This window comes from Mobula hypostoma, chromosome 8 (assembly GCF_963921235.1).
Source record: "Mobula hypostoma chromosome 8, sMobHyp1.1, whole genome shotgun sequence".
NCBI classification, from domain to species: Eukaryota; Metazoa; Chordata; class Chondrichthyes; order Myliobatiformes; family Myliobatidae; genus Mobula; species Mobula hypostoma.
Window position 1 is genome coordinate 6,120,021 of NC_086104.1, and position 8,568 is coordinate 6,128,588.

The following is an 8,568-nucleotide window of genomic DNA, read 5'->3' on the forward strand; positions in this document are numbered from 1 at the left end:
ACAACACAGTAGCGGGGCCTTCCGACCCAACGAGCTCACACTGCCCAGTCACGCCCCTGTGAACAATTAACCCACCCGTAGGTTTGGGAGTGTGGAAGCAAACCGGAGCATCACTGGGAGAACGTAGAGACAACAGCGGGAATCGAACCTGGGACACAGGCACCGTACACGAACCGTGATGCTACCGCGCGTTTCAATGTGCGTGTGATAAATGAATCTGAATATGAATATTTGTAGGCCCTGTTCTAGCATCCATATCCCACATTGGAATTAACAATGCCTTGAGATTCACCAGTATTTTTGTTCAAAGTAAATTTATTATCAAAGTACATATTGTCATCCTCATCATTATGGACTGTGTCATATGACATCATCATTATGCACTGTGTCGTATAGCATCATAATTATGCAGTGTTGTATGACATCATCATTATGCACCGTGTTGTATAGTGCAGGTGATCAGTCTTGATCATGGTTGTTGTTGGCAAATTTTTCTACAGAAGTAGTTTGCCATTGCCTTCTTCTGGGCAGTGTCTCTACAAGACTGGTAACCCCAGTCATTATCAATACACTTCAGAGATTGTCTGCCTGGCGCCAGTGGTCGCATAACCAGGACTTGTGATGTGCACCGGCTGCTCGTACGACCATCCACCACCTGCTCCCATGGCTTCCTGTGACCCTGATCGGGGGTTAATCAGGTACTACACCTTGCCCAAGGGTGACCTGCAGGCTAGCAGAGGGAAGGAGCACCTTACACCTCCTTTGGTAGAGACGTATCTCCACCCCCACCATCTGAAATTACATATATGTCACCGTTTGCAACCGTGGGATCCATTTTCCTGTGGGCATTCACAGTAAGTATAAAGAAGCACAACAGAATCGGGGAAAACCACACACACAGACGGACAAGCAACCAGTGTGAAAAAGACAACAAACTGCGATTATCAGAATCAGGTTTATTATCACCGGCATGTGACATGAAATTTGTTAACTTAGCAGCAGCAGTTCAATGCAATACATAAATCTAGCAGAGAGAGAAAAAAATAATAATAAATAATAATAGACAATAGGTGCAGGAGTAGGCCATTCGGCCCTTCGAGCCAGCACCGCCATTCACTGTGATCATGGCTGATCATCCACAATCAGTATCCAGTTCCTGCCTTATCCCCATAACCTTTGATTCTGCTATCTTTAAGAGCTCATGATAATAATGATAAATAAAATTAAAATAAAACAAGTAAATCAATTACATATATTGAATATGTTTTTTAAAAAGTGCAAAAACAGAAATACTGTATATTAAAAAAAAAGTGAGGTAGTGTCCAAAGATTCAATGTCCATTTAGGAATCAGATGGCAGAGGGGAAGAAGCTGTACCTGACAAAAAGAATACAAAAGAAAAAACTAAATAATAAATAAGCAATAAATATTGAGAACCTGGGGTGAAGTCGTTGAAGCTGAGTCCATAGGTTATTTTCAGTTCGGTGATGGGGTGAGTGAAGTTATCCCCTCTGGTTCAAGGGCCTGATAGTCGGGAGTGCTCTACCCGTGATGGACTGAGCAGCATGCACTGCTTTATGTCGGCTTTTGCATTCGATGGCATCGGTGCTTTTGTGTGTATTTATCGCACACACACCCCCCTGTCTGTGCCCCGGTCCCTCTGCCTTGCGTTGTCCATTCTCCACACAGGGCAGCTGCAGTTTGTAACACTACGGACTACCTCCGGACAGGCCTGTGTTATCAGTTTCTGCGGTGTGAACATCTGCTCATACCCTGCTGAGGGATCCTCACCACCTAGACTAACAGATCTGCTGGTTGAGTGGTGTCACAACAACAACATTACACTCATCAGTAAGACCAAGGAATTGATTGTGGACAGGAAGGAGAAGTCGAGGGAACACACACAGTCCTCGTCGAAGGCTCAGCAGTGGAAGGGGTGAACAGTTTTCAAGTTCCTGGGTGTCAACACCTCTGAAGATCTATCCTGGGTCCAACATCTTGATGCAGTCATGAAGAAGGCACCCGGTGACTATATTTCAATCGGAGTTTGAGGAGATTTGGTATGGCACCAAAGACGCCAGCAAATTTGTGCAAATGTACCGCGGAGAGCATTCTGACTGTTTGTATCACCATCTGGTGTGGAGGCTCCAACTCACAGGATAGCGAAAAGCTGCAAAGGGTTGTAAACTCTGCCAGCTCCCTCATGGGCACTAGCCTCGAGGACAGGTGATGCCTCAACAAGGTGGTATCCATCATTAAGGAGCCCCATCTTCTCATTGCTACTGTTACAGGAGCCTGAAGACATAGACTCAATATTTCTGGAAGAGTTTCCCCTCTGCCATCAGATTTCTGAATGGTCTATGAACCTGTGAACACTACTTCACTATTTTGTTCTCGTTTTGTATGATTTTTATATATATTCTTATTGTAATTTATAGTCATTTTTATGTCTTGCACTTGTAAAGGGTTTCTTCTTTTATGTTACTGCGTAGTCTAATTAAAATGGCTTCTTTGTTATGTTATAATTGAATTGGCTTCTTTGTTATGTTAACTGCTGAGAAAGTCCTCCCGCTAGCAGTTTATTTGGATTATGTTACTGATAAGAAGGTGTTACAAACCAATTGGGATAGATGTTATTCTTTCTGTGTGTCTGTAAGTTATTGTGATGTGCGGGTTTTTGGCAGAAGGCGGGAGAGAGAGACAGAGGATGGACCAGGTGCTGTGAGTCCGCTAACGGGGTCGGACCCCGAGCAGGAGTCCGAGGTCCAGGGTGTTCGGTGAGGAGAGGAGACGGAGACGGACTCGTGAGGAGCGCCTGGTCAACCACCGTTGTTGGTCCCAGGCGGCCAGTCGAGGTGGTCCGAGGGGTCGCAAGTGAAGAAGGAGGGTCCTGAGCTCCAACTGTTTGTGCACGAAGAGATTGAACTTTGATAAGTGTGGTGCGTTTTATTTTCCTTTTATATTTTATCTCTATTAATTATATAGTTCCAGTAATATCTATAAACTGTAATTCACTTAATCGTATCTGGTGTATTGTCTGTTATTTGGGCGGGGTGGGGTACTTCACACAGTATCCACACAAACTAATTTCCCAGTTTGGCGGGGCCAAGGGCTGTTTCTCTAGACGACAGCGAGCCGAGCGACCCTGAGGTTTGCCGGGGGGCTACACTAAAATGTATGTGGACAACATCCAATGCCCTACCCTCATAAATCCCTCTCATCACCTTGTCAAAAAACTAAACCAAGTCGTAAGCCACAAACTGCTCAGCACAAAGCCATGCTGACTCTCCCTAATTAGCCCAGGGGTTTCCAAATGCTCATAAGTCCTATCCTTAAGAATTCCCCCATAACTAACATGAGACTCACTGGTCTATGCTCACAAGATTTTCCCTTGTTTCCTTCTTAAATAGAGGTACAACATTAGCCACTCGCCAGTCCTCCGGCACCTCGCCTGTGGCTAGAGATACAAAGATACTGGTCAAGGGCCTAGCAGTCTCATTCAATAGACTGGGGTAAATCCCATCAGGCCCTGGGGAGTTATCCATTTTAATACTCATTAGGAGGCCCAACACTTCCTCCTCCTTGACCTCTAAGTGCCCTAACGTATTTATATTCTCAACACTGATCTCCTGGTCCTCTATATCCTTTTCCTTAGTAAGTACTGGCAGGAGGAGAAGATGGTGGCGCGACGCAGCTCGCGGCGGCCACTCCGGTGGTGATGTCTGTTATCTGTCAAGTAGGAGGCCGTGCACAATCATGATTTGATGGAGACAGACGTGAGAGCACGGTGGAACATCTGGAGAAACTTCTGAAATGCCTGCTTCACTGCTGCTGCTACTGTGTGATCCAGAATCTCGGGAGGAGAAGGTCCCGAGTCCTCGGCTTTGCTTGTTGCTCGGCGGCCGGGACGGGGTCGAAGTGCTTGGCAGAGGATGGTGCTCGGTGTCGGAGGCTCGAAGTTTACAGACGGACTCAGAGTCCGCTGCAGTCGGGTGCTTCCAATGGTGCTGCATCGGCAAGTTTGCAGTGCATTGGAGGTTCATGGCAGGGAGAGTTTCTCCCTTCTACCGTCTGCGTGAGATGATGGGGCTATCGGGACTTTGAGACTTTTTTTTACCGTGCCCATGGTCTGCTCTTTATCAAATTACGGTATTGCTTTGCACTGTTGTAACTATATGTTATAATTATGTGGTTTTGTCAGTTTTAGTCTTGGTTTGTCCTGTGTTTCTGTGATATCATTCTGGAGGAACATTGTATCATTTTTAATGCATGCATTTCTAAATGGCAATAAACGAGGACTGAGTGTCCTCATAATCTAAAATACTGAAGCAAAGTACTCATTAAGTACCTCAATCACATTTTCCAGATCAAAGCAAATGTTTCTCCCTTCATTCTTGAGTGGCCCCACCCTCTCCCTAGTTATCCTCTTACTCTTGATGTACAGTATGTGAAGGATGTCTTGGGATTCTCCTTAATCCTACTTTCCGAGGACTTTTCATGACCCATCCTGGCATTCCTGATTCCCTTTTACAGTGTTTATCTGGCTTCCTTATATTCATGTGCTTCATTTGATCCTAACATCCGAAGCTTTACATATTTCTCTTTTTTCTTCTTGACTAAATTCTTCAGCTCTCTGGACATCCAAGATTCCCTTATCTTTCCATTGCTGGCCTTCCTTCTGACAGATATATACCTTCCCTGTGCTCTGTGTAATTGATCTTTAATTGTCCGATGTGGACTTGCCAGGGAATAGGTGCTGCCAATTAACTCTTCTTAGTTCCTGCCTAATACCCTCGTAATTTACCCGACTACAATTAAAGCTCTCTCACAAGGACCATGCCTATCCTTATCTATAGCTACCCTAAAAGTTAGGGAGTGATGGTCACCGTTCCCTAACTGCTCACCCACTGAAAGGTCAGTCGCCTGGCCAGGCTCATTGCCCATCAGCAGGTCCAGTACAGCCCCTCCTCTCCTTGGACCATCCACATAATTGATTTAAGAAACCTTCCTAGATACGGTTAACAAATTCTACCCCATCAAAACCCCTTGCACTGAGAAGGTCCCAGTTTACATTAGGGAAGTTGAAATCCCCCATGGCAACAGCCGGATTATTTTTACACTTTTCCTTAATATGATTACATATCTGTTCCCCAATGTCACAGTAGCTAATGGGGGTCTGTTGTACAATCCCATCAATGTGATTGCACCCTTCTTATTCCTCGACATAATTATCCCATTCTTGACATCAAAGAACCAACACATGAACTCTATGTCTGACCATTGTCCCTGCTTCACAGTGCAACTCCACCTTCTCTTTTACCTCCTCCTCCATCTTTTCTAAAACTTTGAAACCCTGGTACATTAATCACCCAATCCTGCCCCTCTCTCAACCAGATTTTAGTAATGGCCACAACATCGTAGTTCCATGCACTGATCCACACTCTAAGCTCTCACCCTTACACATAATACGCCAAGCATTAAAATACATACACTTCAAACTATTCGACCCATCATACCTGTCATTTCAAAATTGTCTTTCAATACTTTCCCTGACATCTATCTTCTGGTCCGATCCTTCCCTTACTGAACTAGGGCTCCAGTTCCCAGCCCTTGTAAAACTAATTTAAACTCTCCCGAGTAGCATCAGCAAACCTTCCGGCCAGGATACTGGTTTGCCAATGATTAGTAATTTTACTTTGAAATTTGACCTTTCAAGAGCAAAGGTTTGGAGCATAAGACTGTGAGGAAGAAAGGATCCAATTCTTCAGGAGATGGCAGCAGAGATCTTGAAAAGAAATTAGGAGAGCACTTGATGGAATTCAGAATACAGAAAGTTCCAGAAACATTCTGCAGGTCAGACAGTATTGGTGTTGAGAATCAGAATCAGGTTTATTATCTGTGACATACATTGTGAAATTTGTTGTTTTCGGAAGAAGTATAGTGCAATGTTACATACCCCATGGGTATCGTGTGACTGTCTTATGACCATGATGTAATTGGGTATTTTGTGAGCATGGTGTAATGGTCTTGTGGAGGTCACATGATGTAATTTTCCCGCCGATGTGAGGTCACATGATGACATGTTCTCACCAGGTATATTAGGGGAGACCCCTGATGTGACACAGTTAGTTTTTCCAGTTGAGTTTTAAGTTCAGTTCGTTATTTAATTCATCAGATACTCTGTTATGCTGCGTATTTGTCTTATGACGCAGTTTCGTTTTAAAGTGGAGTTCTACTTTCTATTTTAAGTCGTATTGGAGATTGAGGACCTTACCAAAGTACAGGAATTCGCAGAGTCGAGTAAAGTTGATGTCGTTCGGCAGTTTTAGAGAGGGTCGACCTTTATTGAATCTTCGTTCAAGAAATAGTAACCTGCATTTTGAGATATCCTCTGCTAAAGTAGGAAGGATTGTGCAGTGTCTATTCTCCAGAGGAAAAAGTTAGTTCCTTTAAACCGTTTTATTTCTGTCGTCGTGAATCCTATGGACAAGGCAGGTTCTGGCTGGGATCAGCAGTAACGTCGCGTCTTTGAGGAATTCTTTACTTCAGGAAAGTCTCTCCTGTATAAATCTTCTGGACTTTCGAATTTACAATTCTAAGAACTGTGTTCGAATTTACCACTTTAAGAACTGTTTTCTCATTTACCCTCTTAAGAACTGTTCCAGAGTTGCCGTATAGCAGTTAACTTCCGGTTAAGTTAGTCGTTTAAATACATTTTGCTATTTTTGAGCAGAGTTTAATAAATGTTTGTTTGTTTTTATAAAACCTGACTCAATTCTATATTCATTTTTGCCAGTCACGTGACATGCAACAACAGGGCAATTACATAGCACACAGCACACAGAACACAGAAACCTTCAGCACATTACAGGCCCTTCAGCCCACAATGTCGTGCCACGTAACCTACTGTGGAAAATGCCTAGAATTTCCATAGCACATAGCCCTCTATTTTTCTAAGCCCCATGTACCTATCTAAGAATATCTTAAAAAACCCTATTGTATCCCCCTCCACCACCGTCGCTGGCAGTGCATTCCACGCACCCACCACTCTCTGTGTGAAAAACTTACCCCTGACATCGCCTCGGTTCCTACAGTGGCATGCAAAAGTTTGGGCACCCTTGGTCAAAATTTCTGTCGCTGTGAATAGCTAAGCGAGTAAAAGATGAACTGATTTCCAAAAGGCATAAAGTCAAAGATGGCACATTTCTTTAATATTTTAAGCAAGAAAACTTTTTTATTTCCATCTTTTACAGTTTCAAAATAACAAAAAAGGAAAAGAGCCCGAAGCAAAAGTTTGGGCACCCTGCATGGTCAGTACTTAGTCAGACCCCCTTTGGCAAGTATCACAGCTTGTAAACGCTTTTTGTAGCCGGCTAAGAGTCTTTCAATTATTGTTGGGGGATTTTCGCCCATTCTTCCTTGCAAAAGGCTTCTAGTTCTATGAGATTCTTGGGTCATCTTGCATGCACTGCTCTTTTGAGGTCTATCCACAGATTCTCGATGATGTTTAGGTCAGGGGACTGTGAGGGCCATGGCAAAACCTTCAGCTTGCGCCTTTTTTTTCGATTAGATTATGAGGACACTCAGTCCTCATTTATTGTCATTTAGAAATGCATGCATTAAAAAATGATACAATGTTCCTCCAGAATGATATCACAAGAAAAACAGGACAAACCAAGACTAAAACCGACAAAACCACATAATTATAACATATAGTTACAACAGTGCAAAGCAATATCATAATTTGATAAAGAGCAGACCATGGGCACGGTAAAATGAAGTCTCAAAGTCCCGATCGACCCATCATCTCACGCAGGCGGCAGAAGGGAGGAACTCTCCCTGCCATGAACCTCCAAGTGCCGACAACTTGCCGATGCAGCACCATTGGAAGCACCTGACTGCAGCGGACTCTGAGTCCGTCCGAAAACTTCGAGCCTCCGACCATCCCCGATGACACAGCCTCTCTGAGCACCATCCTCTGTCAAGCACTTCAACCCCGCCCCAGCCACTGAGCAACAAGCAAAGCCGAGGACTCGGGGCCTTCCCCTCGGAGATTCTGGACCACACAGTAGCAGCAGCAGCAAAGCAGGCATTTCAGAAGTTTCATCATATGTTCCTCTGTGCTCTCACGTCCGTCTCCATCAAATCAGGATTGTGTACGACACCCTACTTGACAAATAACAGACATCACCACCGGAGTAGCCGCTGCAAGGTAGTCCATTATGGATTTTAAGGTCATTATTCTGTTGTAGAAGCCATCCTCTTTTCATCTTCGGCTTTTTTACAGATGGTGTGATGTTTGCTTCCTGATTTTACTTGTATTTAATTGAATTTATTCTTCCCTCTACCAGTAAATGTTCCCCGTGCTTAACAGTTGGAGAGGTGTTCTTTTCATAAAATCCTGCACCATTTTTTCTCCAAACACACCTTTGCTCATTGCGGCCAAAAAGTTCTAATTTAACTTCATCAGTCCATAGGACTTGCTTCCAAAATGTATCAGGCTTGTTTAGATGTTCCTTTGAACCTTTTGAATAGAACTTTTTGGCCGCAATGAGCAAAGGTATGTTTG